General features: G+C 33.3%; 1 pseudogene; it reads right to left on the bottom strand.

Moving 5' to 3' along the window:
* Nucleotides 1-1,868: 1,868 nt before the first annotated feature.
* The window catches only part of LOC111085341, a 32,811-nt pseudogene continuing 20,662 nt past the window's right edge, over nt 1,869-14,017 (bottom strand).

Genomic DNA, 14,017 nt, shown 5'->3' with positions numbered 1-14,017 from the left:
ACTTGATGAAATTCTCTGAATTACAATGTCAGCTATACTTTACAACTGTTAAGAAGAACTTGACGAGTTCTGTGAATGAATCAATGTAATAGCTATTTTCATAAATGTTAAAACTATACTTTATATTTGTTAAAAAGAGAGCATCGATTATATGATTGTTTTACATTGATAGCTATATTTTGTAGTTATGAAAAGTACTTGATGTATTCTATGAAGGCGTTACATTGCTTATAATTATTTCAAAGCATTTATGAATTCTCTAACTGCATTATACTGATAACTATGCTTTACAATTTTTTAAAAGTTTTAGTAAATTATATAATTGCTTTACAATAGAAAATATATTTGATAGTCAGTAAAAATACTTCATGTATTTTATGAATACATTACAGTGATAGGTATACTTTACAGTTGTTAAAAAGCACTTGATGAAACTCGTGTATACGTTACATTGACAGTGATAGTTTTTAATTGTTAGAAATACTTGCTGAATTCTAGGAATACGTTATAATGTCAGATATACGTTACAATTTACAACAAGCACTTCATTAATTATATGAGTGCTGTACATTTAAAGCTATACTTTATAAGTGTTAAAAATGCATATTGAACTGTATGAATCCCTTGCCTACTTTAACTGTTAAAAAGCATTTTTTGAGTTCTGTAAATACCAAAGAATGACACCTATATTTTACAATAGTTGAAAATTAGCTGATGAATTCTATGAATAGGTTACAATGATAGCCATTTCTCAGAATAGATAAAAAGCACTTTATGAATTCTGTGAATGTGCTACACTGATAGCTGTACTCCATAATTACTAAAAATCTTTCTGAATTTTATGAATTATTTATCTGAAAGTTATAATTTTATTTGTTAATGAGTTCTTGGTGATTTTTATGGATGCGTTACGCTGATAGCTGTTACTGAACTTTGTTTGAAAAAGCACTTGATAAAATTTATATATAAGTTACACTGTTATCTCTGCTTTTTAATTGTTTAAAGCACTCCCTGAATTCTATGACTATGTTACAAAGAAAGTTATACTTTACAATCGGTAAAAAGCACTTGGTTAGTTATATGAGTGCTCTACATTGATTGGTATATTTTATAATAGTTAAAAAATAACTCACTGGTTTCTGTGAATGCAATACATTGCAAGCTATAACTTGTGATAGTTAAAAGGCACTTACTGAATTTTGTAAATACCTTACACCGACAGCTATTCTTTGCAACTGTTAAAACGACCAGGAATGCATTATAGTGATAAATATACTTTATAACTGTTAAAAAAGCACTTGACAAAACCCATGAATCCGTGACACTGATAAGTATGTTTTTCAATTATTAAAAAGTCTTGTTGAATTCTACGAATAGGTTGCAATATAACTTATACGTTAAAATTGTTCAAAAACTCTAGTTCAACTATGTGAATGTGTTACATTCATTGACTTGACTTGACTTAATCATGTAGACTCCCGGTGGAGCATAGGGTCGCAACAACACCTCGCCAACGGACTCTGTTCTGGGCTGCTCTCCTCAGCTGGGTCCACGCCATTCCGGCGGACTTCGCTTCACTCCCGACCGATCTCCTCCACGTATGTTTTGGCCTCCCAGCTTTTCTTTTCTCTTGTGGGTTCCAGTCCTAGGCCTGCCTTGTAACGTTGTCGACTGGTTTTCGCAGTGTGGGTCCAATCCAGACCCATTTTCTTTTCCTGATGTCTTGGCTGACTGGGTTCTGGTTGGTCCTTTTCCATAGCTCTGTGTTTGAGATTTTCTCTGGCCACCTGATGTTTAGGATGTGTCGCAGGCACTTGTTGATGAACGTCTGTATCTTGTTGGTGATGGTGTTCGTAACTCGCCATGTCTCAGACCCATACAGGAGGACTTCTTTTACATTTTTGTTGAAGATGCGGATCTTGCTGCGCAGGGATAAGGCTTTGGAGTCGCAGGGTGTTGAACGCGAGTCTTGCTTTGTTGATCCGGCTCCTAACGTCTTCGTCTGCGCCGCCGTCTCTGCTTACTATGCTTCCAAGGTAGAAGCGCTCTGTTTCCTTGATGTCTTCTCCCTGCAGCTGCAGTGGGCGCTCTTGTTTGTTGTTCAGCCGCATCACCTCCTTCTTTCTGGTGTTGATCTTCAGGCCGGTCTTTCCTGCCTCCTCAGCGAGCTGGGTGAGCTTGGACTGTGCATGCTGTTGCTTGTGGGACAGAAGGCTGACGTCGTCCGCAAAATCCAGGTCCTCCAGCTGTTTGGTGAGGGTCCACTGGACGCCGGTGGCGCTACCCTCAGTCGTTCTCCTCATGATCCAGTCCATGACGATGAGGAACATTGTGGAAGACAGCATACACCTTGCCTCACTCCGGTTTTCACTGGGAAGGGGCTTGTCAGCTTTCCATTGTGGATGATCTGGCAAGACGAGTCCTCATAGAGCTGCTGGATGATGCTGATGAGCTTCAGAGGAATTCTGTAGTGCTGCATCAGCTTCCAGATGGTTTCCCTGTCGACGATGTCGAAGGCTTTTTCAAAGTCAACGAAGGTCATATACAGAGGAGACTGCCAATCAATGGACTGCTCGATTATGATGCGCAAAGTGGCGATGTGGTCAGTACACGATCTATCTTGTCTAAATCCTGACTGCTCTGATCTCAGTCTTTTGTCTAGCACCTCTTTCAGTCTCTCCAGGATGATTCTAGTCAGTGCCTTGCTGGGAATGGACAGCAGCATGATTCCTCGCCAGTTGCCGCACTGGGAAAGGTCTCCTTTCTTGGGCAGCTTCACTAGGTACCCAAGCTTCCAGTCGGTGGGCAGTTGCTCCTGCTCCCAAATCTTCTGCAGGAGAGGATGTAGTGTCTCTGATGTTGCTGCCGCGTCTGTCTTGAGAACTTCCGGTGGGATGCCGTCAGGACCTGCTGCCTTGCCGTTCTTCAAGGACTTGATGGCTTTGATGATCTCTGCCTTGGCTGGTGGGTTGGTGATGACATGTAGGGGCTCCTCTGCTGGTGGTTTGTCAGGAGGAGCTGGTGGTTTGGTCGGTTCAGAATCTCCTCAAAATGCTCTACCCACCGTGCTCTCTGTTCTACATCGCTTGTGATGGTTCTTCCCTGTTTGTCCTTGACTGGCTTACTTGGGTTGAAGCTCTTCCTTGACAAGGCACGCGTGATTTCATAGAGTCTCTTCATGTTATCCTGACTAGCTGCCGCTTCTGCCTCCTCTGTCAAACCTTGTATGTATTGTCTCTTGTTGTGTCTTGCACTTCTTTTCACTTCTCGGTTTGTTTCCCAGTACTCTGCTCTTAAGTCTCCCTTCAGTTGTTGGTCCTGACATCTATTAATCTTCTGCTTCAGTTTTCTTCTTCTCTGTATCTTCTCCCACGTTTCTTTCGACATCCACTCCTTCTGCTCTCTCTGCCTCTTTCCCAGTACTTTGGTACAAGCGGTCTTCCATGTCTTCTGTAATTCAGCCCAGTGGTTCTCTATTGTCTCTTCTACCAGATCTGTCAGTGCCTCAAATCTGTTTCTGACTTCACAGTTGAACTCTTCTTTTTTCTTGCCATCTTTCAAAACTGAGTGTTAAATTTATGGTGTGGTCTGCCTGAAGAATCACAGGAGGATCTCAGCTTGGTCTTCAGTGTTGCCACAAGCAACTGATGGTCTGAGGCTGCGTCGGCGCCGCGCCTTGCTCTGACATCCAACAGACTTCGTCTCCACTTGCGGTCATTGGTGAAGTGGTCGATCTGGTTGTCCGTCTTCCCATTTGATGATGTCCAAGTGGTCTTGTGGATTCTATGTGAGGATAGATGGTGCCACCTATGATTAGGTCGTTGAAAGAACAGCAGTCTATAAATAGCTCTCCGTTCTCGTTGCAGGTGCCTACGCCATGTCTGCTCATGATGAGTTCTCTGTCTGTGTTGTCGTCTCTCACCTTAGCATTCAAGTCGCCCATCACGATCTTCATGTCTCTTCTTGGAGTCCGGTCGATAAGGGACTGCAAAAAAACTGTAAAAGTTTTCTTTTTCTTCTTCATCTGCCGCGTTGGTTGGTGCATAGCATTGGATGATGGTTATCTTCCTGCCCTTGGAGTTAAATCTTGCTGAGACGGATTCCCATGCCATCAATGCCCTTGTAGCCTCTGACGCCGTGTTACATTCATAGCTATGCTTTATAATTGTTTAAAAAAATCTTCAATTCTGTGAATGCATTACACTGATAACTATGATTTACAACTGATAAAAATCACTGAATAAATTCTATAAATGCGTTAAACTGAAAGCTATACTTTTATAATATTTAAAAGCAGTTGATGAACTTTGTGAATACATTACACTGATAGCTACACTCTATAATAGTTTAAAAGCGCTCGAAGAACTCTATCAAAATAAGTGCGTTACTTACAATTACTAAAAAGTACTTGGTGAATTCTCGGAACGATTTACAATGATAGCTGCATTTTCGTTTGTTAATAACCTCTCGGTGATTTTTATGTATGCGTTACATCGAAAGTTATTTAATGTAATTTGTTACAAATAATACCTGATAAATTTTCTAAATAATATGTTTAGTTTTCAGTTATTTAAAAACACTTGCCGAATCCTATGAATAGGTTACAATGTAAGTTATACTTAGCAACTGGTAAAAATCACTTGATTAATTATATAAGTGAGTTACACTGATAGTTATATTTTTTAATAGTGAAAAAACACATGATGAATTATGTGAATTCTTGATTGATTATATGAGTGCATTACACTGATATCTATATTTTACAATTGTTGAAATAACTTTTCGAATTCTGTGAAAGCCTTACACTGATAGCTATACCTTACAACTCTTAAAGAGCACTTGATGAATTCTGTAGATGTGTTACACTTATCGTTGTACCTTATAACTACTAAAAAGCACTTTATAAATTATATGAATGATTTAAACGGATAGCTGTACTTTAATTTGTTAATAAGCTCTTGTTATTTATATGGATGCATTACAATCATAACTATTATTAAAATGTGCTAAAAAGTACTTGATAAACTGTCAAAATTAAGTACACGGATATCTATACTTTCCAAATGTTAAAAAACACTTGCTGAATTTTATAACTTCGTTACAATGTACTTTACAATTGGTAAAAAGCACCTGATTAATCATATGACTGTTTTACATTGATAGCTATACTTAATAATTGTTAAACAACTTTCGAATTCTCAGAATGTCCTACACTGATAGCTATATTTGAGAATAGTTAAAAATCATTGACGAATTCTGTGAATGCGTTACACTGATAGCTATGCTTTATAGTTGTTAAAAATCACTTTTTGAATTATCTGAAGCTATTGTATTAATAGCCTTAGTTTATATTTGTTACAAAGCGTTTTTTAGTTCTACGAATGCGCTACACTGATAGCTGTATTTCATAAATGTTGCAAAAGCATTTTATGCAAATCTGTGTATGCGATACACTGATAGCTATGTTTCTAATAGTTAAAAAACACTTAATGAGCTTTATGAATGTCTTACACTTATACATCAAAAGTGTTCCCTTGCTGAATTATGTAAATGCCTTACTCTGATAGGATTTATATATAACTTTAAAAAAAACACTTGTTGAATTCTAGGGATATATTACCCCGGTAGCTATTAGGGAAATTTGTTTAAAAATACCTATTAAATTTACTGAAAGGTTACTCTGATTGCTATACTTCCAAATTCTTAAAAAGACTTCTTGAATTATATGAATACGTTACACTATACAATTGGTAAAAATTACTTGATTACTTACGTGAATACCTTTCCTTTATAGCTATGCTTTATCGTTGCTAAAAACATTGCTTTTATTCTATGAATCCATTTACGTTAATAACTTTACTATATAATTATTATAAAGGATTTATGAATTCTACGTATGCGTGTCACTGATAGCTGTATTTCATAATTCCTATGAAATCACTAATAGCTATATTTTACAAGTGTTAAAAAGCACTTGATGAGTTTTATGATCATTAAAAATTCGTGATGAATTCTATCAAGGCATTACACTGATAACTATACTTTATATATTGTTAAAAATTCATTATGAATTATATGATTTTTTCTATGGATAACAATATTTTATAGTTATTAAAATGTTTGGTGAATTCTATTAATGTGATGGAATGATTGCTACGTCTTACAATTGATATAAAGAACTTGATGAATTCTGTGAATGCAGCACACTGATAGCTGTAACTTATAATTGTAAATAAATATTTGATTAATCCTATGAATGCCGTAAAGTAATAGTTATACTTTATAATTGATAAATAGCACTTGATTTATTACATGAGTCCATTACGTGGATAACTATATCTAATAATTGTTAAAAAAGCACTTTATTAATTCTGTGAATACATTATACTGTTAATTATATTATATGTTTATTGCAAATAATTTATTACTTTTACAAATGCACAACACTGATATATATCTTTTAAAATTGTTACAAAGTAATTGATGAATTATATGAATGTATTTTACTGATAGCTATAATTTAGAATTGTTATAAAGTAATTGATGAATTATATGAATGTATTTTACTGATAGCTATAATTTAGAATTGTTACAAAGTAATTGATGAATTATATGAATGTATTTTACTGATAGCTATAATTTAGAATTGTTATAAAGGGGTTGATGAACTATATGAATGTATTTTACTGATAGCTATAATTTAGAATTGTTATAAAGGGGTTGATGAACTATATGAATGTATTTTACTGATAGCTATAATTTAGAATTGTTATAAAGGGGTTGATGAACTATATGAATGTATTTTACTGATAGCTATAATTTAGAATTGTTATAAAGGGGTTGATGAACTATATGAAAGCATTACAGCGGTAGTTATACTTTACAACAATTAGAAACCATTTGTAGATTCTATGCATGTGTAACATTATTAGCTATGCTTTAGAATTTTAATAAAACACTTGACGTATTCTACAATTGCGTTACGCTGTTTCCTATACTTAATGTGTTACACTTGTAAGCATACTTTCTTCTGTTAAAAAGTACGTAGTGAATTCTATAGATGTGTTACAGTCATAGCTATCATTTAAATTTGTTAGAAAGCACATTACAAATTTTCTGAATAGGTTAAATAGATAGGTATAGTTTCTTACTGTTAAAAAACACTTGCTGAAGTCTTTTAGTTCGTTACAATGTAAGTATACTTTACAATTTGTAAAAATCACTTAATTAATTATATGTGTTATATTGGTAATTGTACACTTCTTGCATTCTATGACTGCCTCACACTGATAGCTATACTTTATAATAGTTGAAAAACATTTGGCGAATTTTGTAATGTGATACATTGAAAGCTACACTGGAGGGCCTTAATAATAGTTAGAATGCGCTTGATGAGCTCTGTGAATGCGTTACCCTTATAGCTATACTTCATAATAGTTAACAGGCACTTGATGAATTCTAGGAATGAATTACAATCATAGCTACATTTTATAATAGTTAAAAAGCACTTGATTAATTCTTTATAATCGTTAGAAAGTTCTTGATGAATTCTATCAAGGTATAATACTGATATATATACCTTATAGTAAATAAAAAGCATTAATGAATTCGATATGTGCAGTACACTGATAGAAATAATTTTTAAACTGTAAAAAAACAACTTGCTAAATGGTATGAATTCATTACCCTGATTGATATACATTTAAATAGCACTTGATGAATTCTAGAAATGTATTACATCGATAGCTGTATTTCACAATTGTTAAAAGGTGCTTGATGAATTCTATGAAAGTGTTACAATGATAACCATACTTTCTTTTGTTCATAAGCATTCGGGGATTTCTATGGGCATGTTATACTGATATAACTTATAATTATTAGAAAGCATTTATATATTCTACGAATGCGCTTCAGTGAGAGCGATGCTTCACAATTCTTACAAAATCACTTGGTGAATTCTATGAATGCTTTACCTGACAGCTATTTTCTACAACTGTTAAAAATCACATGGTGATTTCTATAATCGTGTAACTATGATAGCTGTTTTTTATAATTGTTAATTAAAACCCAATTAATTCCACGAACGCATTATATTGATCTTTATATTTTATATTTATTACAAATCCCTTGATGAATTCTGTCAATGCTGAATTCTGTCTGATAACTAAACTCTATAATTGTTACAAAGCCCTTGATGAACTCTAGGAATGCATTTTACTGCCTGCTATATTTTCTAGTTGTTGAAAAGCACTTGCTGAATTCTACGAATGCGTTGCAACGTAAGTGGTAACTTACAAGTGGTAAATCGTACCTGATTAAACATATGTGTGCGTTACTTTGATAGCTATATATTATAATTACTACAAAACTGTGAATTTCTTACAATAATAGCTATACCATGTAATTGTAAGTAATCTCTTGAAGAATTCTATGAACTCCCTGGACTGATTACGTTATAATAGTTGAAAATCACTTGTTGAATTCTATGAATACTTTATACTGATAGCTATAGTTTGCATTTGTTAAAAAGCCTTTAATAAGTTCTGTAGATATGTTAAACTGATAGCTATACTTTAGACTAGTTTAAAAAGCACTTGATGAATTCTATGGATGCGTTACACTGGTAGCCATCATGCATATTTGTTACAAAGTTCTTATGAATGTTTTTAATGCATTTCTCTGATTACTGTATTTTGTAGTTATTAAAAGTACTTGATGAATTCTACAAATACATACTTCATTATTGTTGAAAATCACTTTACGAACGCCTTGGATGTGTTACACTGATTTCTATAGCTTACAATTGTTAAAAAGTAATTGATGAACACTATGAATACTTTACTCTGATACGTAGATTTTATAAATGTGAATGAAGTACTTTATTGTCTTATAACAAAGTTACAACGATATAACTAATTTAAACTAGTAAGACGAGTACTTGGTTATTCTGATGACAGTACTTTTAACTTTTAAAACACGTATTTCATGTGTATTACGACAAAATGTAACTGATAGTAATTACTGAATAAGGGAGAGCAACCACTCACCAGTTACAATTGATTGTCTCTCGCAGAACACCTTTTGCTGACGAAGCGTGATTATAATCTTGGAGTTCATCTAAGGGTCCTAATAAGGAATATACTTTTTAAAAATACAATAACTTTAATATTATTGTCTTATAACTAATAGAATTGCTTCTAATTACGCTTCACTATCAAAAGGCATGCACATCAAAGCAATATTATGCTTGTTGTAGTCCAGCCGACTGCTTAGCTCTGGTATTAACGAAAACACGTGGCCGGCAGTGGACGTGGCTGTCATAGTGGGTATAAAATATTATAGTGCAATCTTTTTCTGGGAATAATCCTAAAGAATCGAATAAAGAATGTAATGTGTATAAATATAAAAAGCCTAGTATGTACTATTATGTTACAATAAATACAATTAATTATAATCACACTTCGCCTTCAAAAGACGCTCACACCAAAAGATCTCCCAATAGTCTTTGCGGACGTTTTTTGTATAATAATTTCTACCAGAAGTGCTGCTATAATTCTACAATAATAATAAAAACCAACAATAATTAATCTTAATTATGAACAGAGACAAATTACAAAAACCTTCTATGATCACTTTGTTCTGGGTCTTCAGTTGGGTACTCTCGCTGCTAGAAAACCTGACGAGGTTGAACCTGCTTAGCGAAATTACCAAACACCAAAGAAGAAATCTTACACGTAAAGCTTCATGTACCATGCCTATCACATTTGGACAATGTAGTTATTTTTATTTAAGAAATTTAATGTTATATATCAATCTAGCTAATACTATAAATAACTAAAATACAAACTGGATTTGTTAAATTTAATACATTAACATGTACGTTTTATTTAGTACGTGGCAAAATCCAGTTAGATGCCCTTAGAACAATAGCACAGACCGTCTCGATCCGCCAGAGCGTTTTAGGATGATCTTGCCAAAGAAAGTCTGCCCAAAGGTCAAAGTTCAGAAGGGTTGGCTTATAGTATTAGAATATGTAATGTAAGGATATATAAAGTTATTTATATCCTGCAGTGCCTATGTTAATTATGTAATCTATACTGAGTAAATGAACACACTAATATTTTGGAAGGAACTAGAAAATTTAAATTCTCTAAATCTATCAGTCTATTCGAATATCAAAAAGGTAATAGCCTAACCAGTGTCTTTTCTACCCTTAAATAATATTGAATTTGTTTATTTATTTGTTTCGGAAATTCGTGCAAAACTGCACCCACTGACAACCCTTGGGCTATTGAAATTGAATAGTCAGATTTGGCCACTTTAAGTGGGGAACACGCTTTTATGGTAAAGGGACAAAAACAATTGACCCTCAAAGCCACAGTCTAGCATGATAACTGTTGAGCCACGCTTGGCCCAATATTGAACTTAGTATGAGTATTATATTCATACTAACCTCACTGCTGTGTGTACTAAGATAACTCTTGATTTTTCTAATATATTGTTCTGTAGTACAGAAAAGAACTGTAAATAATCTAGTACGAAAAATAATATTGTTGGTATTTTCTTCATTCGATTAGCTGGTGCTGAATCACTTCAAAACTTTTTCCACATGAAAAGTTGTTCCACAAAAGTATCCCGTTGATTGCTACGCTCTCTAGATAAACTTCCTTGATGCCACAGCCACATTTAAAGCCCTTTGTTACAACAACAATTGTTACTATGTGAATGCCTTTAACAAGCTAACGAAGCATGATTATAATTAATTATATTTGTCATAAACAATTGCTGTTGTAACAAATGGCTTATACAACACTACTGTTGTATCCCAGCTGACCTAAAGAGTTCTGAACTGAGCGACACGCGTCGTCTGCAGTGGATATGACGAATATGGTGTGATTGAGATGCTGTTATTGGGCATTCTTCTAATTTTTGAAAATTCCTAAGGGACTGGAGTAAGAAAGCAGTGTTAAAAATATAATAGACTAACATGATGTGTTATGACAAATTTAATCATGCTTCGCCAGCTTGTAGAAGGCGTTCACACCATAACAATAACTGGATTTCTTGTTTTGTGATTTGTGAAGTTTTTCATCCCACGTGATTTATTGGTATCATGAAATAAAACTTTTTCTTTGATTTCCAACAGATATCCAGTACTTATGTGGTTTACATCCTTATAGCAAATTTCGTGAATAATATGTTACTCTACTCATAAATTGTATGGTTTATATTTGTTCTAGAGATATACAAGAGTCTTTAATTCTTCAAAAAAAAATATATTATGTGACTTATCTCCTTACGGGGATCTACAAAAAGCCTGATTTGTACTGGAAATAAATTGTACGTGGCTTACTTTCTACAGAAATTTACAAAAGCCTGAATCCTTTTCCAAAAGTATTTGGGTTACATGTGTTATAGATCTGTAACGGGCTTCAGTTCTTTTACAGGTAAATAGTGTGATTTACTTAATTACAGAGATCTATAGTAATGCTGATTCATTGTACACATCTTTATGTGGCTTACTCTTTTATCAATATTTGAAATAAATATAAAGATTTTTAGAGATATGGTTCACTTTTTAAAGAGATCTACAAGAGTCGTAAATTATTTCACAATTAAGTTTATGGTTATTATTACTCACAATATTAAGTATTTTTACTTATGTATGGAAGCAAATTATGCTAAGGTAATAGTAAATTGATAAACAACGACTTATAAGCATAATATTTTTGGGAACATATCACTTGTTTCGACTGAATAAAATAAAGCCACTTCATTGTGCTTATAAATTGTTGTTTGTCAGTTTACTATTCAGTGTGTTTGTTTAATTTCACGCAAAGCTAGCCAGCTTTATCTGCGCTGGCCATGCTTTCTTTTGATGTGATAGACTAGAAGAAAGGTAGTTCTGAGCTATGTTTTTTCGGACCAAATAGTGGGATTTGACCATAACTATTATAATGCATTTACTAACAATACTTGTAAATATTCCGTTGTTACGGAAACTTTTAGTAAGTTGTTTCCCTCATTGTGACTGCACAAAAAACCACGAAAGTTTCGTTTTCTTGATACATTTTTTTTCGTCAATGACAGCTATAATCTTAACTCATTTTCTTTAATAAGTACTAGATCGAAAAGCATAATTTCATATGAAAAACTGTATAGTTAACTGTGATAATTTCATGATTTACAGATAACTGTGTATTTTATCATTATTATTTCTTATGTATGTGTACAAACGTCTGGAGATAGAATGGAAATGAGTTAAAAATATCAGTGTCACCTATTAATTGTTGCCCTAGTCCTGGGTTATAAATATAATTTAAATTTGAAATAAAGAAAAGTAATGCATCTCTCTCTCTGTTTACTATATAAAAATGCTTGAATAACAACTAACAACATGCATCAAACACGGGTACTATACTTTATATGCATTATAGAGACATAAATATAAGTGTGAAATATATGTGTGTGTGTATGTGCCATACTATCAACGAGCTTTACATGAAACTTATCATAATTTGTAAAAGAACACTAATGTTTGTTAAAATTAACATTTAAATAAAATTTGAACTTCCTATCTGTTTCTTAATCCCATACAAGTTATTGCTGTTTTACAAAAATATATTTAATATCTTTGGTATTACAGAAGGAAAAAGAGATAGGGAATAACACTTCAACTGGACCATACACTGCTAAAGAATATATCATTCTAAACAAGTTCTAGGTTAAACAATCATATGCACAGTGCAAATACAAATTAAAATATAGATGTGTATATTCTGTTCTATAAGGTATTATCTATCTTCCAAATTTTATATCCAACTTATTTTTGTATATTCTGTATCCAGACTAAATACTGTAAAATACGACGTCCCTTAAGTTGAGTTTATGTCTTTTTCATATAAACGAAACATATATTCATATAATGCACAAATGTATCTGTTTGTTTTAATTTTAAAAATGTTATAATAGGTATATTTCTATTCGCTTGTAATTAAGCACAAAGCTACACAATGGGATACCTGTGCTCTGCCCACCACGGGTATCGAAACCCGGTTTCTAGCGTTTAATGTCCGCAGACATACCGCTGTGCCACTGGGGGGGGGCGTATATTTCTAAAAACTCCAAAGAGCTGAGATTATGTGTTTGACCTACAGCATTTTGACTAGTGTAAATTGTGTATAGCTTAGAAAACAGTTGAATTTGAGTTCAAATGTAGGTAGTAGTGTAAAAACAGATCGATTTATGGGACTACGAAAACTCGACTTTCATTAGAAGATACAGTTTTATAATTGACGTTGTACACCTCCACAAATAATTTCAACTCATCTCGGCACTCATAAGAACAATTCTTATTAATAAGATAAGTTCTCATTGAGTTATGAAATGAAATGAAATTTCAAAGGGTTTTAGTAAACAAACGAATATATATTCGTGTTTTTTCCTTCTAGACTGTGTTTTGAAAATCTATTTCTACATCAACTGTGTCCCATAAAGTATGCATTTTAATGATGCTTTATAGAAGGAGAAAGGATTCTATTAGTACGTACAAGCTTGCTAAGGTGTTAAAAATACAGTAAAAAGTAATTTTAATAAAAAAGATCTTGATGCTATGAATTACTAAATGTTATGACTCTGTAATAAAAGTAATTATCGCTTAAACAACAAACTACGAAGTTTCTGAAATGTTTATGTTTCCGTAAGATGACAAAGAAAACTAGAAGCTGACAGAGAAATTGATAGGTTAAAATACTTGTGTTAGAATAAATATCTGCGAAGATGATATGTAGCTGAAAAGTTTGCTGACAAAGAAAATTAGTATGTATGATGTTTCTTTAAGAGCAAATAAGTAGAACAAAAATAACTGAATGTTTATCAGAAGGTATTGTGAAGTAAAATAGTAGATGGCATGTTTGCATGAGAGTAAGCTCAGGAAGTTGAAGAGGGTTAGTATTTGAAATACTTGCGTGAGACTTTAAGCCAGTGGTTCTCAAACTTTATACAGTCTGAGCGCACT

Source organism: Limulus polyphemus, unplaced genomic scaffold (assembly GCF_000517525.1).
Source record: "Limulus polyphemus unplaced genomic scaffold, Limulus_polyphemus-2.1.2 Scaffold340, whole genome shotgun sequence".
Classification (NCBI taxonomy): Eukaryota; Metazoa; Arthropoda; class Merostomata; order Xiphosura; family Limulidae; genus Limulus; species Limulus polyphemus.
This window is presented reverse-complemented; position numbering and strand designations above follow the sequence as displayed.